This window comes from Felis catus, chromosome D3 (assembly GCF_018350175.1).
Source record: "Felis catus isolate Fca126 chromosome D3, F.catus_Fca126_mat1.0, whole genome shotgun sequence".
NCBI lineage: Eukaryota > Metazoa > Chordata > Mammalia > Carnivora > Felidae > Felis > Felis catus.
The window spans coordinates 80,848,444-80,869,605 of record NC_058379.1 but is presented as its reverse complement, the minus strand read 5'-3'; the positions used below and the strand labels follow the sequence as shown (position 1 = coordinate 80,869,605).

Here is a 21,162-nt window from a genome sequence, read left to right as displayed (position 1 = left end):
TCATGAGAGGTTTAGGAAGATTCAACAATCTCTCTCAGTCTGTCTGCCAGTATCTTTAATTTTTACCCTCAGTCTTGAATAATAACTTTCTAGGGATAGAATTCTATGTAGATCTTTTCCCTCAGCATTTGAAATTATTGTTTCACTGCCTTCCAGTACCTACCATTGATAAGGTGTAGTTAACGCTAATCTGTCATTCGTTTACGGGTGTCTATTTTTTCCTCTCTAATGGCTTTACAAGGGGTGTTTTTGTTATTGCTGTTAGTTTGCCTTTTGTTCTTGTCTGATTATCTGCGGTTTCAACACAGTCCTGTCTGGGATTCAATATGCTTCTTGAATCTAAGGGTTCCTGATACTCAGCAATTTGGAGAAATTCTCGATCATAATCTCTGAATGTTGTCTCTCTCCAGTTGTCTTTGTTATATCTTCCTTATCTCTCGGTTACATTTATGTTAGACCTTGGTATTCTCTTCTTCATGTCTCTTACCGGTGTTTTCTATTTCCCGCATTGCTATTTAACTGTGGTTGATTTTTTTCTCAATCTTCCCTTACCCTTTCCATTCCTGTCCTAAGGTAAAGAGCGTTAACATCTGGCATGCATCCTTCCACACATTTATGGAAGCTCATATAACCACACGGCACGTATACATCCATATAAATTAAACAACAGTGTTTTGTTTCTCTTTGCAAAAACTCCAGTCGTACGTATGCATCACTTTACAGCCTGTCTTTCTTAGTAAATTAAGAATATCCCTCCAGATAAGTACACACAAATTTAACCATTTAAAAAACATTTTTTATTGTTTATTTATTTTGAAGGAGAGCTAGAGAGACAGAGCGTGAGTGGGGGAGGGGCAGAGAGAGAGGGAGACGCAGAATCCCAAGAAGGTTCCGGGCTGTGAGCTGTCAGCACAGAGCCCCACGCGGGGCTTGAACTCACAGACCGCGAGATCATGACCTGAGCCGAGGTCGGATGCCTAACCGACTGAGCCGCCCTGGCGCCCCTAAATTTAACTATTTTTTAAAAGTAGCTAAGTAGGGGCCCCTGGGCGGCTCAGTCGGTTAAGTGTCTGACTTCTGATTTCGGCTCAGGTCATGACCTCATGGTCTGTGAGTTCGGTCGGGCTCCACGCTGACAGCATGGGGCCTGCTTGGGATTCTCTGTCCCTCTCTCTCTGTCCCTCTCTTTCTGCCCCTCCCCTGCTTGCGTGCTCTCTCTCTCTCAAGATAAATAAATGCACTTTAAATAAATAAATAAATAAATAAAAGCTAAGTAAATTCTGTGCTGTGACTGGTCTACAGCTCATTCAGCTGTTCCACTATTGGTGAACCCGGAAGTTATTTTCGGTGTTGTGTCTCCACAAACATCATAGCCAACAACATCCTGGTACATATTTACCTATGTGCTATTTCCTTAGTTTCTACGGGAACAAAGTCGACCCTACCCTGCTACCCCCGGGCCCCTCCTGAAGAACATCACTTTCTATCGTTTGGCCTTTTCTTCTGGCGTTGTATACGTGTCCGCGTCTAAATAACGTCTATACTGTTTTATCAGTTTTCTTCGCGATGCCGTAACTGGATTCTCGCTCTCTTGTGTGACTGTATCCGCTGCTTACCCTGCACTTTGTCCCGGTAGAATTGTGTTTGCAATTTTGGGTTAAATCGGTTGTGAGGGTTTTCGCTGTGTCGCCTGTGTAAATCACATTATCGGCTGAGCTGTTTATTTTCATCAAGTTAAAATCTGTATTGTTTTTTTTTTCATTTCCTTAGCACGTTCTTCATACCTATTGTACATGTCCCCTAGCTCTTGCATACCCCACAAGTCCATTTTTTCCACAAGGCTGATCACATCAGTAACCTGTTGGTTCTACTTAATTTCTTGGTGACATCCTTTCTGCCGACTTCCATTTTCCTTTTATCTGGACTTTTCTCTAGGCCTGCTCTACACCTGTCATGCTGGGATATGTCATATTATTCTAGTACCTTCCATTGCCCTTCTTCTGAGTTGAATCCACTCTCGTGATTTACTCCATTGTTTGAGGTGACATACCCCACCCCCCCGCCCAGCAAATTATGAGAATTAAAACCTAGTGGAGTAGTGGCAGCCCCCAGGACGTCTTTCTCTTGATCCACTGGCCCAGTCTGGATGGACTGCTCTCTATGCCCGGGGCCCAGTTGTCTGCTCCCTTCACCACATCATCCCTCTGCCTTAGTCTTATGTGGGATTGCATAAAATTCTCTTTTTTTTCCACTCACTCATTTTTGTGGTTCCCAGCCTGCATCGCCTATCAAAAATGGACCCACAAGAGATACAGCCACACTTTGAATGTCTCAGAAGGTCTTTATTGTCTCTTCTCACTTGATGGTTTGTCTGCCTCACACAAGGAACTCTAAGTCAAAACTACATCTTCTTCTGAAGTTTGAAGACATTGCTCTTTTTTTTTTTTAATTTTTTTTTTTAACGTTTATTTATTTTTGAGACAGAGAGAGAGCATGAACGGGGGAGGGTCAGAGAGAGGGAGACACAGAATCTGAAACAGGCTCCAGGCTCTGAGCTGTCAGCACAGAGCCCGACGCGGGGCCCGAACTCACGGATTGCAGGATCGTGACCTGGCTGAAGTCGGACATTGCTCTTATGTATGCTAACTTCCAGTGCTGTGGTCAGAAGGCTAAAGCCGTTCTGACTCTTGATGCTTTGTACCCGATCTTTCTCTTCTTCCTCCCTACAACTTGTAGACTCTTGCCTTTGCCCCAGGATTCTAAATTTCACAATAATTGTCCTCTGTGTGAATCTGTTTTCATCTATTGTACTTAGCACTCAATGTGTTCTTTCAGTCTGCTGGGATTTTCTTCTATAAGCTCCAGCTTTCCTTTCCGGAGCTCCTATTATTTGGGTGTTGTACTTTCTAGACCAGTCCTCCAGTTTTCTCACATTTTCTCTCCTGTTTTCTGCCTCTCTATTGTTTTGCTCTTCTTGGGGGCCGTTTCTTAAACTTCAATTTCCAACCTGTCTATTGCGTTTTCATTTCTGTTATTGTTTTAAATTTCCTCTTTTCATCTATAAATAGTTGGGTGTTTTTTTTTTTTAAAGCATTGTGTTCTGTTTTCATGTGTGTAAGTAACATTCTCATAGCTTTCTGAGAGACATTTTTTTTTTAATTTTTTTTTCAACGTTTATTTATTTTTGGGACAGAGAGAGACAGAGCATGAATGGGGGAGGGGCAGAGAGAGAGGGAGACACAGAATCTGAAACAGGCTCCAGGCTCTGAGCCATCAGCCCAGAGCCTGACGCGGGGCTCGAACTCACGGACCGCGAGATCGTGACCTGGATGAAGTCGGACGCTCAACCGACTGCGCCACCCAGGCGCCCCGAGACATTTTTTTTTATCTCTTTTGAAATTCTCTTCTTCTTTCATGATCTCTATTTCCCCCCATTACCTTTTCCTCTTTGTCTGATTTGAACTCTGTTTTTCCATGTCGAGGCTCTCTTTGCGTGTCTGGTAATCCTTGGTTGTCTGCCTTTTTTCAAGACTGAAGAACTCATAAGCTTAGAAGCTCCGAAGTTGTGTGAGGGGCTCGCTAACTCTGAGCATCACTGTGGAATAATATGTTTATGCCATTTGTTGGGGGAACTCCTACAGTCAGCCCCTACACATGAGGAGTCTCGGGGAGAGAACACTCTTCCAGACTCTCACATGGAAGGGAAGAATCTGCCTGTGAGAGCTGAGAGCTGTGGGGAGGAATAAGACTGGAGGGGTCAGCATTCAGAATGCAACTTTCTCTTTTGTTTGATGGATGATGTCTCCTGATCCAGGAATCTTCTCTCCAAAGACCAAACATCCGGTTGTACCCACTGGGATAGAGGCTGCTGCCCAGCGGGATGGAGTTGACGAGAGGACCTGGGATCTGGAAATATAATTGGTTCTTACAAATCTTTCTCTTCATTCTCCTTATTTTATCACCCTTTCTCTCTTTTTCCTCCCCCGTTCTGGACGTAACTAATAGTATCTGTTCCTGGGCCTTTGGAGCAACTGCTGGTTGGCTCCTAACATTCTTTCTTCCTAGTTTAGAACTCAGCTTCCTTTGATCTGCTAGTTCTGTTCCTGCTCGTCCATCTCTTTTCCATCTTCCAAAATCTTGTTACTATTATCTCTTCACCTGTTCTTCTTGTCCTTGTGGGTTAAATGGTTGTTTTCTCTAGTTTCCCTAGCAAGGAAATGTTAGTATCCCTAGCAAGTGAAACCAGTATTAGACATGGTGTGTTCGAGTCTCCATTTTTACTTGGAAGTCCTTTGTTACATTTTGGTTGATTTCCTCAAATCTCTTCTTCCGTGTCACTAGATCTATGTTTGTGTTGTTCTGTTGCCTAACTTTTCCATTGAGTTATTTTTAAGAGTTTTGTTTTTCTTTTCACATCTGCCTATTGCCTTTATTTACTCCTATTGGTTCCTTATGGTTTTTAGTCTTTCTTATATTACTTCAATAATTTTAAACAATCTTATTTTGTAGGCCATTTCAGATTTTAGTATTTTTCCAGTTCTTAGGATTTGAGTTGTTCAGAATTTCCCTTTATGACAGTTCCTCATGGTAGTTTATTTCCCCGTGCGTGCGTTTGTGTGTGCGTGTTCTTGCAGGCTCATCTCACAGATTTCTTTTCTATGGGAATCTTGTGAGTCCTGAGGTGTGACAGTGTCCTGCATGGTGGCCACATATTTGTTTTTTCTGGAGATTAAGGAATTTTATCGGTCCTGGAATTTTGTTTGCATTCATTTCTTGTCATGGGACTCCTACACCTAGACGTATAGATAGTGTAAATTCTGATCCTTCCATTGAATGCGGGTCATGTTTAGGGTTTTTGTTTTGCAAGGTGTCCTGAACCCTGGATATAAGGCAGTTTTCTGCCCTTCATTTTTGGCTCCGCGGGCAGAGTGCTTTCCATTTCTTTTTCATGGGTAAGGTGGCTTTTTAAGGCTTTCACATTTATGAAGGGGGCTCAATTCTGGCCCCCTGCCTCGTACAGGACCAAGGCCATACCCCTTCATGGGCCTTAGAATCTTATCACTATTCCCAGATCTCTAGGGACATTTGTGTAAGTCTGAAACCCACTTTGGGCACTGTGGAGTCAAGTTTTGGTTAAAGCTCTGGTTTCGGTTTTTGTCTTCATTCCTACAGGCTGTGCTTTTTTCCCCTCCTTCCTTTGTCCCTAGCTTAGCTCTCGGATGTTTTCTTGAGAATTGCACATCTTTGTAGTGGGAAGGGACCCATAGCATCAGCCCCATGTTTGCTGTTTTCTGGAAATTAACACTCCCATCCACTATTGAGCTAAACCTAGAACATAACTAAACAAAAGCTCAAGTTGAACGTAGAGGACCATGGATTGCCGGAGATGGAAGGGTTCTTAGAGACCGTTTCATCCAGCCCTAGCATTTTATTTGAGGAAACGAAGGCTCAAAACTGATGAAACCGCTTGCCCACAGACACTTGGCCAGTTAGTGAAAAGGCTGGGGATAGAACTCAAAGGGTGGCCACTTTCTTTCTCACCACATCACAGGGAAGAGCACTGTCATCTAGCAGCTAGCACTTGTCTGGTTCCAGGACACCTCGATCTGATGACTGTGATTTAAATCACTGCGAGATTTTGGGAAAGCCACTTAGACCGTTGTGTTTCTTTTATCTTGTTTTTACCTTCTGGAATAAAAAGTAGTCATGCTTGTCGGATCACTTACGTGGCTTACTCCCGTCCCGATTTTGATTGTTTTCTACTTTTATTTTTCTCAAAGAAAAATGCCTGTTTCTCTCCTTTCTTCTTCTTTCCTTCTTTTGTAGCCCAGTTAAGGTTTTGTCTTCCAGAACCCTCCCCTGAAGTCTGAAGCTGAGGGAGGGTTTTTTTCTCTTCTCCGACTCCTTTTAAAATTATCGTTTGAACATCACAGCTGGCACCGTACTTCTGAATATTTCTGACCCTGTTTAATGATTGACTATACATGTACTTTAGTTCCTCAACTAAATTGTAATGGCTAGTTCGTAGAAATCATACTTACGCATCTTTACCATTTCTCGGAGTGGTTTTCTTGATTAATTCTTGAGGAAACAACTTAGAGGAAATATGGTCTCTGAGATAGAGCCTGGGCTTCGTGTCAGGAAGCCTGGATTTTGCCCCTTTTCTCAGCCTCAGCTCACTCGTAATAGAGTGGTCATGTAATTTATCAAACTGGGACACTTATGAGAGTAAAGGGGGCCCTATTAATAATTTTGCAGGGAAAACAGGTGTAAACCAGGACGCTCCCTGACAAACTGGCACATATGGTCACCTTATGTCATAGATCACCTTGGGCTCTTTAGAAAAATTTGCACAGCTGCCATCAAGATACCGGTCTTCAAACAAAAAATTACCATCCCTTAAAAAAGTTTTCATCTACTAGCAGAACTTCCTAGGTAATAAAATTTTTAGTTTTCTCAGCTACTTTCATGGCTTTAAATGCTCGTCCTAACTGAAGTTAACATAAATTATGGGGTTTGAGAGTCAGGACTGCTAAGAGATGAATGCCTTTATTTTCCATATCAATCCACTCTCTGCCCTGAAAGGAAAGAATGCTCCCGATTTCTGGAGTTGTGAGCCTTCTTTTCTTGGTGCTTCTTGAAACATAGGGATCTTACCTCTGCTACATGCAGTGATGGAGGGAAGTTCTGTGAGTGATTGCCGATCCGCAAGAGGGGATACATCTTCAAATAATGGTGTATTGGGTGGCTTAGCCTAGTAAGGTGAGTAGGTCCTTAAAAGATGCACTGTAAAAGCACTGTGGCTCACTAATCGGCTTGCTTCTACAGCTCCTGCCATAGTGCTGTGTACACAGTAGGTACTTGATAAACGTTTGTTAGCTTGAAATTCTGAGGAGCACTTGGAAGACCGTGGTAGCTCGTAAACTCCCTTACCAGTGCTAGTAACTTCATTTCTGCTTATGCTCGGGGAGTACCGGCGTGGTTGGGGCATGGTGTTGGAATGCTAAGAAAAACAGATACTATCTCTACCCTGCAGTATTTTATGATCTAGAGGCAGCTTCAGAGCAAAAACAACTAAGGCTGGGAAAGTTCAGGGGAAAGAACAATCAATTTTGACCTGGGGGAGTTAAGTGGCATTTGAGCTGAGTTTAAGAACTAAGATTTTATTCTAGGACAGAGGTGGGAGAAGGTCGTTTCACACAATGGGAACAGCATGAACAAAAACCCACTGGAGTACAACTGCTTGGTATGTTTGGGGAATCAGAAGACACTCTACATGTTTGGAAGATAAGCTTTCATAGGTGGTGGGATGTGAAAGACAACAATCTTTTAACGTCAGCCTTGGGAACTCAGGTTATATTATGTAGACAATGGGAATCACAGTTTTTTTTTTTTAATTTTTTTTTTCAACGTTTATTTATTTTTGGGACAGAGAGAGACAGAGCATGAACAGGGAAGGGGCAGAGAGAGAGGGAGACACAGAATCGGAAACAGGCTCCAGGCTCTGAGCCATCAGCCCAGAGCCCGACGCGGGGCTCGAACTCACGGACCGCGAGATCGTGACCTGGCTGAAGTTGGACGCTTAACCGACTGCGCCACCCAGGCGCCCCTGGGAATCACAGTTTTGAATGAGTGCAGGGATATCAACCAACTCACGGGAAGAATGATAACCTGGTTGCAGGGAGACCAGTTGTGAAGAGGCTCTTGTGTCTAGCAGAGATATCAGGGCAAGGGGGGATAAAAAGAAGGAGCCAGCTATGAGATACAGAACTGACAGTTTGTTGGATGCTGGGCTGAGGAGAAGGCAGGAGCCAAACGCAGCACCAAGGGACTGAGTAGGTGATGACACTGTGGAAAGATGCTGGAAAGGCAGAGAGCAGCAGAGTTGGACTGGTAGATATTTCTAGAGAGGTCTGTGAGGAGACTAAGTGAGGTAGTGCATGAAAAAACCTAGAACAGTGCTTTCCATAAAGTAGGGGTCTAATAAACACTAAATTAAAAGAAGGAGGGGAGGAAGGAAAGAAAGGAAGGAGGGAACTTTTCCTGTCTCTCCGCACGGTACCACAACAAGGAACACATTTATTTAGGGTGTTAGGAGATCCATTGGGAATCATTCATTGGGGCTGTTCCTGTCAATACACTTGCTAATTATTTCGCGTTAGTTGCACGCACAGGACATGAGGGAGCTCAGAAAAAAACCAAAGACCAGAATTTGCTGGGGTCAGACAGAGGAGAGGTGAGCTTCAAGCCAAACTTGGCAGGAAGACAGAGAATTGGAGTGATGAACAGGCCCTCCGGAGACAGAGGGAGGCAAGAAGGCAGACGTGAACGCACCAGCCATATAGGGAGCGAGAAGGATGCTGGTTGACCTTACAGGGAGTCTCCACGCGTGGAGAAATGTCATTGGGTGAGCTGTGGGGCAGCCCTCCCAAGGAGGATGTTGCCTACTTTCTGATGAGCCGATCCTCAAATTCTGTCAGGTGAACCCTGTCCTCCATGATAACCAGCCCTATTCCTCTTAAATTTGTCCTGTTTGGAATAATAACAAGCAACCAAGACGTTAAGTCACATTGACTTTTTCTGGAGAGCCGTTTCAGGATAACTCGATAAATACTTCTATTGGAAGTCCTGGCCAATACTTTGCCTCATGAAATGACTTTGGGTTTCTTTGCCTCAGTCTTCAATTACTGCGTAAACATTGTAGTCTCGTGATTACGTGGTGTTTAGAGGGAGGTGCGTCAAGTGCATTGCTAAAACTGTTCGCCTTCGGCGAGATCACATCTGCTTCAGGAAAACCAGAAAGCAGAAACACAGCTTATTTGGTAAACAGCCTCAATTAGAGCATCAGAGAGAGAGAAGGTGTAAAATCTGGCCGTGGGCGTGATGTCTCCTCTTAAATCAGAGAATCTTGAAGCTGGGGAAGTTCTGTGGAAGCCTTCCACGGCCACTTTATACAGCTGGTGCCACTCATACCCCTCCTGAATGCTTCTATGGAAGGGGAGTTCTCAGAATGTGCCAACTTGTACAAAAAGGCAAACCACAGTTGAATGAAAACTTTCAAGTTAACCTCTCCTAACACTGGTTGCAAACTCAGTGTGTTGGCCACGGTATAAAATGAATGCCACCCAGAGGTTACCTGGGAATATTTTTATTCGATCTACAGAATCCCAGTGTTGGTCAATGATGCATCTCTTTTCTGTACGGAGAAAAGCTTCTTACATCATCTTCTCCTGTAATTTCTCTTCATCTTCATCACCATAGACTTATTTTGTCTTTTCCCCGGGGGTACCATGCCTTCTCTTGCTATGGGTTCCAAGAAGTGGCTGCACTCAGAGGTTTGATAATAAATATGGGCCGGTCTCAAAAACGACAGTTCTCCGTAAATGTTGGATCACGTCAACGGACTTTCGACATTTGGCTGCGCTGTTGTAGACATTCACATAAATCTTTACAAAGTGCCACTGCAACTTAGCATTTCTTCGTCCCTGTTTCCACTCTTTCCTCTTTATTTGAGGCCATTATCAACCCACGCTGACACGACTGCTTTGTAAATGGGTTTTAATCTCTGCCTCTGGGGGCCACTGCATAGTGTCCTAAAACCTCACTTTGATGATTACCCCGTCTCACTTAACAACCTTGATGGCATCGTTTTTAAAATAATCTATTGTTCTGACCACAAATGCAAGATATGGTTTATTTGCAGAAAAGTGGGAAAATAGGGAAAAGCAAAAAGCAGGGGAAAAAATCTCTCATAATCCACCACCACCAAAAGAACCCTAGCCCATTGTTAATAGGTCGATGCACATCCTAGAAGTGTTCCCCTGTCTCTGCCTGGCACTGAGGACCTTCCCAGCATGGTCCCAGCTGGACTTTACAGCCTTACGTCTCTGCTTGCTTTTGCTCTGGGGGCCCATACTGCCTTGCATAGGACTTTTCCTTTGTCCCCGTCAATGATTTTTTTTTCTGATTATGTAAATAATACATGTTGGTTGTAAATATTTTTTTAAATACATAAAAGGAATAAAGTAAGACTTATCTTTCAAAACATGTCAACACCCTGAAATAAAAAAAATATTGACGTTCTGCAGACCATCTCATGATCATCAGTTCACCTATGTGTACCTCAGCACACACACATGATTTCCTATAAATGAGATCATAGCATCCATGTGGTTTTTATGGTTGACATCTTTCATTTTCACTTACTTCTTTTCCTCCCACTTCCTTTCTTCCCTCCACCCCTCATCCCTCTCCCCCGGGTTGTCAGAGTCATCAACCTTGTGTATATCCAGCCACGATTTACTCCACACCTATGTAATTAGACCAAACATTAGATAGATAGGTATTCCCACATACATGTTGTGATTCTTGCCCTTGCTTTATAAAAATCAGATCATATCCTATGTCCTCTCTGCATCTTGCTTTTTTACTCACTTCACAATGATACTTTGTTGAAATTCTTGCATTCTTTCTTTTTCATGAGTGCATACTACTCTTTGGTTGTCTGTAGCGGGACTTAGTGAATGATTCTACTATAAACAACATGGTAACAAACATCCCTCTGCTCATATAGGCATGAGATGGCTTGATCAGTGGCAGGATTTGTAAATTTGGATAGGCATTCGCAGATGGCTTTCTGAATGGCACAGCAATATCTATTTCCACCAGCAGTGTATCAAAGTACTTCTTTCTACATCCTTCGTGTGGCTATGACATCATCACCACCAAGGGGCAGTGCCTCTATATTTCAGGAGAGGATGGGGGGCGGGGGGCAGCATCCCTTTGAAGTCTCAAACTTCAATACAAATATGGGGCCATAATAAAACCATCACAGTAACATATATGTGTGTATATTCTCATATATATATGTATATTCTTATGTGTATGTGTATTTTTGGATGTATATGTGTATATACATGTATGTGTGTGTATACACACATATACATATACACATATATAAGAATTCATTAAGAGGAGATCATAGATCATAGTTTACTAGAGTTTGGTTCTAGGGAACTAATATTTATAGAAATGAACCCTCTGGCCTGAAGTGTTATTTTATTTTTAGAATGATTTTTTTTTTTTTAACTTAGCATGGCAGCTCGAAATTTCCCTCTTGGCTTTAATTTGCTTCTTTGCAGTTTTTGTCAGAACTCAAACGGTAAAAACACATCACACACAACTTACAAACTTTGAGCCAACCTTGAAACCATGCAGATGGATGTATGTCAAGGGGAGAGCTGACAAAAGTTTCCATGAACATGGTTTATATTTTCAATGCTTTTAAAATAACTGTTGACATGGCATTAGAAGCCAGTGGAAGGGCTGGATTTCACAGCCATCTCCTGAGCTGTGCAGGGATGTTTGTCTCCCTCCTTTCCTCCAAGATGGCGGCATGGCCTCGTTCTCTCATTCCCATGGCCTGTCTGCCTCCAAGTCATGGACTGTGTGGTGCTCTCTGCTCTCATCCTGGCTGCAAGACCTGCCACCACTTCTCTTGTCCTTCTCCTTTGTCCCTTCTGCCCCTCTCCCTTCCATTTCTCCCATATTTCTCCACTTTCCCACAAAGAGGCTTGGCCTTTGCAGAGTTGTTGCCAGCCATTGAGATTGCCTTTTTTGACCAGCAAGCCTGCCCTCCCGTGTCATTTTGGATGCAGCCTCAAGGTCGCTGGCCCCTCTTAGCTGTTTTCATGCCTAATTTTCCTCTTGATGGGCTCTCCACCTGACACAAATGCTTCTCCCAGCCCCCTTTAATTTTTTTTATATGACATCATTTGGGGACCTTGAATCTCTGTGGGCCGGAGGCTTCCCTTTAGTTTGAGGTAGAAATAGATTTTATCTCCAGGAAACCTCTGACCAGCCTGTTCTGTGGAAGAATGTTGGCTGTTGGTACCCTACCAAGTAAAGAACCTTCGGATTATGATGGATGGTTAAAGCTGATTGAAGAGGAAAGGTAATCTAGAATGTCGTTCTATTACTCTCCCATATGTTTTCAGTGTCAGGGAAAGTCATGAGTGGGATTCTGGTCTTAACTCCTTAATGCAGAATCTGCTTACAATTGTAGATTAGACAAAGCCTAAACATTATTTTGATATAGTGTGTGTGTGGTTTAATATGTACAACTTGTCTGAACACAGTCGCTTTGTGGTTTATCTTTTACCGAGAACTGCTTTTTTTTTCTTCCTTTTCTAAGAAAATGCAAGTTTTCTAAACTAAAGTCTTTCTTGTGAGTTCATCAGCGGTGAGGGATGTTGTGTGAGGACGTGTTGGTGATAATAAGATCAAACAATTGCCCGATTCAGGTGACTTTAACACGAATCATATTGACTAAAATAGTATTAAGCATGTGATGCTGGCATGTGACGTTTGAATATTTGCCAAGAAAAGCACTCAGGTCACTACGACTGGCTGCAAGAGTGAGAGATTTTCCTCGTTTACTGTTTTTGCATATGTTTCTGTTTGAGAATCTGAAACGAGCCTTTATAATTTGTGGAGGGAAAGTGACGTGTACAGTCAGCATGAATCTGTTTGCCTTCTCCCTGAAAGGCTTATAAGAACTTGGATCACTTCGTCCTCATCCAGAGCAATGTACGAGTTAGGGGACATGCACCTTCACAAATTTGAAATTTCTAGATGTTCTTTCTCTCTCACGCCCCCTGCCTACAATTTCTTTCCATACTTTTTCATCCTTGGTGTAAAGGGGGCAAGGATGGTGTGAAGTGGCTTGGAATTCACACCTAAGATACCTGGGTCCCACTTGTGCCTTATGGCCACTTACTACTGTGAGAGTCACACTAGCCTTGGTTTTGTTTTTTTATATATATAATTTTTTTTAATGTTTATTTTTGAAGGAGAGAGAGAGAGAGAGACAGAGTGTGAGCGGGGGAGGGGCAGAGAGAGAGGGAGACACAGAATCTGAAGCAAGTTCTGGGCTCTGAGCTGTCGGCCAGAGCCCGACGTGGGGCTTGAACCCCAGCAACCGCGAGATCATGACCTGAGCCGAAGTCGGACGCTTAACCTACGGAGCCACCCGGGCGCCCCTCTGATCTTGGTTCTCTAATCTCTAAAATGGGACATCCTACCTCAGGTGGCCGTTGAAAAGCACCGTAACTTCCTTGCTTTCCTTCTTTCTTTTGGAGAAACTCAGAATTTTCAAAATATTAAATGCAGTATTTTTAGGGTCATCTAGAAGTTGCTCCTAACAATAGAGAACGACAGGAAATGCCATATTCTATTATTGTATTTGTTACAATGATATCGCATAATCTGACCTCCATGGAGCAAGCCGGTGACATTTCTGATAAAACCTGATTGCATCCTAATAAAGCCTGTTCACGGAGCAGGACAGTCATAGATGGTAGGTCCCTGTCCTTCCCTGATTTAAGACCTTGGCTTTGGTGCCTCCGGAGAAGGGCCTTTGCGTAGCGTGGCTCTGCTGTGTTGGCGAACGTGTTGCTAGCCGTGTATAGACAGAGAGCGCAGCCAAGTTCGACAAATACCAAACGCTGTAATATTTTACATGCAAAAGAAAGCGAACTGCATGTCAGCAACGTATTACGGTCGAGCACCTGTTTCCCTACACGTGTCTGAAGGACTAAAATGAGGCCAGACTCCCTAAAATAAAATGTAGAAAGTCAGGGGCTTCCAAAACGACAGAGCTCTGCCAAAGGGAGTTAGCTAAGGATTAGCAGTGACCACTTTAAGAGTAGAGATGGCTTCAAACTGGAAATAAAGGGTGCCACGCAGAAACTCCTGAGGACTCAGAAAATCAGAGGATGAAGGCGTGAGTCCAGGGGAAACAAACGTAGCCACCCTGAAACCGCAAGTTCTCTGAAGGCTTTGGAGAAGAGTGAAGAAATAGAGGCCGTGGATGCCGAGTGGAGAGAACAGAGCAGCCTGGGAGGGAAGATTCGATGTTCAGGGGGACGTGGATGGGAGTAGAGAGAAGGGCAGGAGATTTGGAACTGAGTCAGAGGACAATTAGATCACGAGTGAGGCTCCGGCTTGTGGGTCACACGGACCGGCAGGAGGGGCCAGATGTTCACGGTCGGGCTGAGCGAGAAGCCATCGGGTTTATTTAACGGAGTCCTGCAGGAGGGAATGGTAAGAAAAGAACACTGAAAACAAAACAAAACGAAAGAAAACCTACAGCCCTGTAGGAACAGCAGGCGGGTGCTGAACTGACAGGAAAGCAGGAAGCTCGTGGACAAGATAGGCTCCTTCTGAGACTCGACCGAACTGAAATCAGAGGGAAGAGTTGCCTAGTCCGGCGTCTTTCGTTACTTACAAGTTCAGCTTCTTTGTATTTCATTCACAAAAGTGCCAAATGTGTGTAAATGTCTGTACTTGCTCGTAGAATAGCGCTTAGAAACTCGCTGCTGATGGGAATGGTAAGAATTGGGGGAGTCGAACCGGATGACATGGGAACAGTATAACGTGGGAACGCCGTTGGGAGCTGTCGATGAGGGAATTAAACCCTCGGTGCAGGGGCGCCTGGGTGGCTCAGTGGGTTGAGCACCCAGCTCTTGAATTCAGCTCGGGTCACGATCTCACAGTTTGTGGGATCGAGCCCCCCATGGGGCTGCACACTGACAGCACTGAGCCTGCTTGGGATTCTCTCTCGCCCTCTCTGTCTGCACACCCTCTCTCCTGCTCACACACACGTACACACTCTCACTCTCAAAATAAGTAAATAAACTAAAACAAACAAACAAACAGTGTTACCTTACATTCACTATTTTGTAAAAATCAAAGACTCAGCCCGCTGGGGATTGCCTCCTGGGCATTCTTTCTGAACCCTCCACCCCTGTCCTCCCTTCGAGTGACTAGTCCAGGCCCTCCCAGGGGTCCCCAGCCGTTCCTCACCTTCCAAAACCTCCCCCTCATCACCTCCGCGTGTGCTCAGGGCCCCCAGTCCTGCAAACAGTTGCCTTGAATCCAGCTGCTCCTTTGGACCGTTGCCATCTTCCTCCCAGGGTTTTAAGCTGCTTCAAAGCTGCATCGTCTCCGAGTGCTCTGCCCCACTGCCCTTCCCCTCCCACCCCCTCCAGCAGGGCCGTGTTTCTGTCGCTCTAACAAAACAGCCGTCTCCTAAGTGGGTTACGTAGCAATTTCTGATGACATCCAGAGCCGTGATGGTTTCCTTTGCTGCAGCAACTGGGAAGCTGGGGAAATGCCTCTCTTTGAACGCTCGACCTTCTTGCGTCTGTTCCACCAGCCTGGTTCTTCCTCGGATCTCGCTGCCAGCGCATCTCTGTCCAGGACACCAGGTTCTCTTTCTTCTCCCACCTGGCAGGTGCAGACGTTGCCCCCGTGTAAACTGGGTCTCTCCCCTCTGGGTTCTTTCTCTTCGAGATCTCATGGACTCCCGCGCAACCTTTCAACTTGGATGCACTGTGTTCCCAAACCCCCCCCTCCGGACCTGACAGGTCGCCCGTTTCCATCCCAAATTGCCAGCTCTCTGCTGGTCACAGCAACTTGGACAACCCACCGTCGTTGAGAACCCAGCTCTGCCTCTCCCTCCCCCAAACCAAGCCCGCCCTGTGGCGCTGCTGGTCTCTGTTATGGGAACATCTCGCCCTGGTCCCCATCCCTCAAGTTTGGTTCCATTTGACTTTCCTTTCTGTCTGTAGTCTCACTGATGCTCATTTCCTCTATCGCAAACTCTGTCCTTATGGTGCTCCTAGAGGTGAAACGGATGGCAGTCTACTCCATCCTGACTCGATCTGTGTAACGAGAAGAGTTCTAGATCGAGGGAATGTAAGTCTAACTCGAATCGTGAAAACAGAGAGTCGTGGCCTCTCCGTCAACTCCCAGACTTGAGTCAGTTTACAGACCCAGAACCCTCGGCTGGGGGGAAGGAAGGCTAGGTCCCCTGCTACGCTGCCAAAAATTTACATCGCTAATCTTTCCCCAGTCTTCCCCAAAGGGTTCGGCAGCCTTTTCCCAGAGTAACTGTGAACTGAAGAAAAGAAAACAATCAGACCTTCCTAGGATTTCTGGACACTGGCTCTGAACTGACAATTCCAAGAGACCCAAAGCATGTGTGGGCCACCCGTCAGAAGTCAGGTGATCCCTGCGGCTTTAGCTCTGTGAGATGGGTCCCTACAGCACTTTGTGCGGATGGAGGGGGCTGGCCACGTGTGCTGGAGGGGCTTCCTGTGGGTTCGCCGTCCTCCCTGTCCTGGGCTCTGCCAAAGCACCTCCGTGCCCAATTCTGGGAAAGAGGCAGTCTTTAGCCTGGTTGTTAAAACTCTCCACAAAGAATTCTTCCTTCGCTGCAGCCTCCATGGCTGCGAGTCCTCAGCCCAAAACTCTGCCCTGCACCTGCCCCCACCCCCATATACAGTCTCCCAAACGGGGCACACGTTGCTTCCTCTCGCTTTTGCCTTCACTCACTCTGTTCCCTGCGTCTGGCATTTCTTTCTGGCTCGCTTCTCCGGATTTGTGTGGTGCCTGTTTTTAGCACAACTATACCATGTTCCCTCGTAAAACTGTTTTCTCCATTTCAGTCTGTAACAGCCAGGGAAATGAGCAAGAAAGCGTGGATGGATTAATTCACCAGTCTCAGGGGAATAGAGGGGTCCTTCTAGGTGCGGGTCGTTACCAAACTTCATAAACAAAAGATCGCCTTGTTTATACCTGTTCTGCATAGTCAGCATTTCTGAAATCTGCTTCAGGTGAAAGTGAGTTGTTTGTGTTTGAAAAAAAAAAATCATATGGGAAGCACAGAAATAAGAAATGTTCATTTTGTGTAATGCGTGAGTATATTCCACGACAGGTGGCCTCTCGCCTTGCGCAAATAAAGCAGAATTGGTTGGCTGAAACCTACCAGCGGAGCGGAAGGGGTAGTGGCCAGGTGGCGGGACCAGGGGCAGATGGGAAATATTTACTTAGATCTTCAATTCGTCTTGTTAAGAGTCCCTGTAATCAAGCACCTTCCCTCAGATGTGAAATACACGTCCAGTATCTTTGAGCAGTCTTTTGTTGGAAAGGGTAATGTCTGTGCCGCCTTCTCCTTTTTCCAAAGTCAGAGTTACGATGATCAGACAGTGAGCAGTGGGGTCCCTACACGCTTGAATACTCCACGTTTCATTTAAAAAGTTTCCGGGTCTCTCAGTCAAAGTTAAAGCAGCACAAAAGTCTTACAAAGTTTTATTTTTTTATTTTTGAGAGAGACACCGCATGAGCAGGGGAGGGTCAGAGAGAAAACGGGAGCGAGAGAATCCCCAGCAGGCTCTGCGGTGTCGGCACAGAGCCCAGTGCGGGGCTTGAACTCCCCGAACCGTGAGATCATGACCTGCGCTGAAACCAAGAGTGGACGCTTAACCGACGGAGCCACCCCGGCCCCCCAAAACAGCACAAAAGTTAAATTGAAAATGTGATAGATCTTGGGGTTTTTTCTTTCATACCAAATAAGGCAAGGTCACCCTGGGGGTCTGTGCAGGTTCTGCCGCCGAAGGAGAGCTTCCTCGTGACTGGCTCACCCACCCGAGCACTCTAGACCCAGGCAGTCTGGAACCCTATGTGCTAGAACCCTCGGTGTCCCTCCTGGTCTTCAGGAAACCTTCTCATTCTCCATGCAGCGTTAGCCCTTAAACAGCTTTGGATTCTTCTTCGCCTCTGACGTATGCGACAGGGCTCTGTTGCTGGTTTTCGGCCCACTTGGCTGACTACTGCACTTCCGTTTGCCTCTGCAAATATTTGCGAAGCATTTATGTGGCGCCTGCTGGTAACAGCCACGTGCAGCTGCGTGGATCTATATACAAAGAGGGACAGGACGTGCCCCTGCTCGTTAGGGGGCTGGGGGCTCACTCCACCGCCTCCCCACTCTTCTTCCTCCTCCTCTGTCCGGAACTCTGAACCCTCAGAGTGCTCCCCAAAACCCTTCCCTTCTCCTCTCCCCTGTGCACCCACCCCTTCCAAAAGGCTTTCTCTCTCTCTCACAGCTTAACCATAAAACTATATTCCCACTTTTCTTTTCTCATCTGTAATACTACATTTTTTCTTGTTTTCCCCCCAAATCAGTGTGTCCCGGGCCAACCAGCTCCCCACAAGTGCTCTCTGCCTCTGTCAGGATTGGCACAGGGTTCCCTTTTTTCCCCAGCTCCCCCCCCCCCCCACCCGGAAACCATCGTAGGCCATCCTCCCCTTTTTTTTCTCTGGGTCCAGGGATCGGCGTTCAGGCTTCGTCCCACCGGCTCGTTGATCCTTGTTCACCACTCACACTGCATCCATTCCCGTCTGGTCCTGATGGCCACACATTTGCCCCAGCCCTTCCAGTGACCTCTGCGTCCCCAAGCCAGCGTTCTCTTCTCGCAATCCCATCTCATGGACGCCCCTCTCCTGAAGGGGCAGAGATGACGCCTTACTCTTGTAGCTCTCTGTCTGACAGCCTCTGACCCGGCCCCTTGCACACGGTAGGCGCATAACCAATGCTTATTGATCTGTTGCGGCACAAGCCTACTTGGATGTTGTCCACCTCCGCTTTCCTATTATCTTTACCTTGCAGCGCCTCCCGGCGGTAATCCCCGCAGTGACTGGGGATTGTAGCCCTGGGGCGAGCACAGCGTGGCAGAGAGCAGTGAAACAGACCGAACAATTGAGCAATGAAATCCAAGAGGGAAGTTAAGGGTTTGGAATTATTTGACATGCGAGGAACCAAGATGGTGAGAGCTTATGGTAGGACACTGGGTAGGTGCTCTGCCTCTCTTGAGACAGTTGTATCCACAGCCTTAGTTTTTGCTCTTACTTATGCATGCCCTTTAATACTTAGTGCCTGCTGGTCTACCTCATTATTGCCCATGGCTCTTTTTTTTTCCTAATGTTTATTTATTTTTGAGAGAGAGACAGAGGGTGAGCAGGGGAGGGGCAGAGAGAGAGAGAGAGAGAGAGAGAGAGAGAGAGACAAAGAAGAGAGCGAGAGAGAGAGAGAGAGAGAGACAAAGAACCTGAAACAGGCTCCAGGCTCTGAGCTGTCAGCACAGAGTCCGACACGGGGCTCGAACCCCATGAACTGAGATCATACCCTGAGCCAAAGTCGGATGCTTAACCGACTGAGTCACCCAGGCGCCCTTGCCCATGGCTCTTATTTTGTGTTGCGTTCACGGAGCACAGACATAGTGCCAAGGCCACGCGGTGCTGGTAGGGGGCACAGCCCAGGACGCGCAAGGATTGGGATGGCTCTGCCTGCCGACTGACCAAGCACATCCTGGAAGCAGAGATGTGGACACGGCCATGGAGGCGACCCAGATTCCTCCTCAAAGAGGTCAAGCTTTCCTAGGAGTCAGATGTGGAGACAGCAAGCTATAGTAGAAGACGGGGAGCATAAGGCACAATAGGAAAGGTACAGATTCAAAGTGAAGGAAGATCTCTAGCGAGAATTGGCAAACCCCAGTGGGTTACGGAGAAAGCTTGTGGTACCCTCTTTCCTAGAAATGCCGAAGTCGTAACAGACAAAGCGGCTGCAGTGGCCTGAGCCCGTACTTCTCCGGAGGTTGGAGGGTAGGAAAGGAGGCCTCTGGCTCTCCATTCCCGCAGCCCACTTATCTGGATTGTTCCGTTTGCTTTGCAGGGAGTTGGCTGCAGGCTGCTGCTTACTCAACCACAGAAGTGAAATTTGTTACTTGTGAGAAATAATAAAAGATCTTTCTTTTTCTAGACTTCCTCTAGTCAAACGGGTCTGTTTTTTCTTTCTAAATGGGGGAGCGTGTTTTGCTTTTTTTTTTTTCCTTTCGTGGCATTCAAATTACCTCTTGTATATACTCTGCCCAGTAGTGCAGAGGATATTTACAAGAGAAGCGAAGCCTCAAATCATAATGAATGCTCACCACGTTCCTTAAAGATGGTGTGTGGAGCATGTGCACAGACAGAAGAAGTTAGGCCATTGAAGATCTGATTGGAACTCACCCAGCATTAACGGTGGACATTTTTAGCATTGTCAGAATGTGTTTACGTATTTCTTTGGCTCAACAACCATTTACTGAGCACTTACTCTGTGCCCTACGCCCTGCTTGCAAGTTGCAGAAGAAACAAAATGTGTAAGACATGGTCCCTGCTTTCAAGGCACCTGCAGTCTGGTAGGGAAAAAAAAATGTGTGTGCAGATAGCTGTATGTAGGACAAAGAAAGGATTACTCTGGTTCAAAGGAAGGCCATTATAGAGAATCATGGTAAAATTATAATAATCAATTTGAAATACTACTTTGGCAAGCTTTGTCCTTTCAATCATCTATTAGCCTGGTTTTTCACTTAAAAAATGATTTCTGACTAGGTACTAATTCACATGGTTTATAGACTGAAATAATTTAGCAAGGGATTTATTGACGAGTTGCACTGCCACCTCTGTCCCCATCTGCCAACTCACTACCCTCTGACTCGACTGAAACAGGTATCTATGTATGTTAATTCCCTGAGTATGTGTCCCTTCAGGCAAGATAATTATATATATATATTTAAATTTTCCCTCTTTCTTACACAAAAGGCAGCCTACTTTTTGCCTTGCTCTTCACTTGACCTGTGAATTTAACAGTGCATCTTAGAGACCTTCATATATCAGTACACAGAGTGTATCCTTTTTTCTTTCCTCTTTGGTAGGATACTACCTTCATAGTTTTCCATCGTTTTGGAGATACCACGGTATATCGGTTATGTGTCGCTGCATAACAGGCTGCTCCATAGCTTAGTGGCTTAAAACAACGATGCTTTTATTTATTCGCAACTTCACGGGGAGGCTGTTTGGAGTCAGCTGGGCGGTTTTTCTTCTGGTTTTGCATGGGTTTACTCAAATGGATGAGATCATCTGGCAACTCGACAGGGGCTAGGTGGCCCAAGATGGCTTCGCTCACATGTTGCTGGTAGATTTTGACCGCCAGCTGGGCGAGCTGGACTAGCCCAGGTTTCGAAACGTGGGGACCGGATTCGAAAAGCAGAGAGGCTTTATGCCCCCTGCAACAGGGCCTTGTTAAGCCTCTGCCTGTGTCTCATATGCTAATGTTCCATTACCAAAGCAGCTCACAGGGCCAAGCCCAGAGCCAACATGGGAAGGACCTACACAAGGGAGGGAACACCTCGAGGAGGGATTCGTTGGAGGTCACCGTGTTTCTGTCACCTACGCACGTCTCATAACCACCCTATTGATGGGCACATGGTTATCTCTAGTCTT

The 21,162-nt window shown here is 45.8% G+C and overlaps 1 protein-coding gene across 2 annotated transcripts in view; it reads left to right on the top strand.

Annotated features, from left to right (window-relative positions):
• Nucleotides 1-21,162, top strand: part of BCL2 (BCL2 apoptosis regulator) — a 177,412-nt gene that overhangs the window by 84,354 nt on the left and 71,896 nt on the right.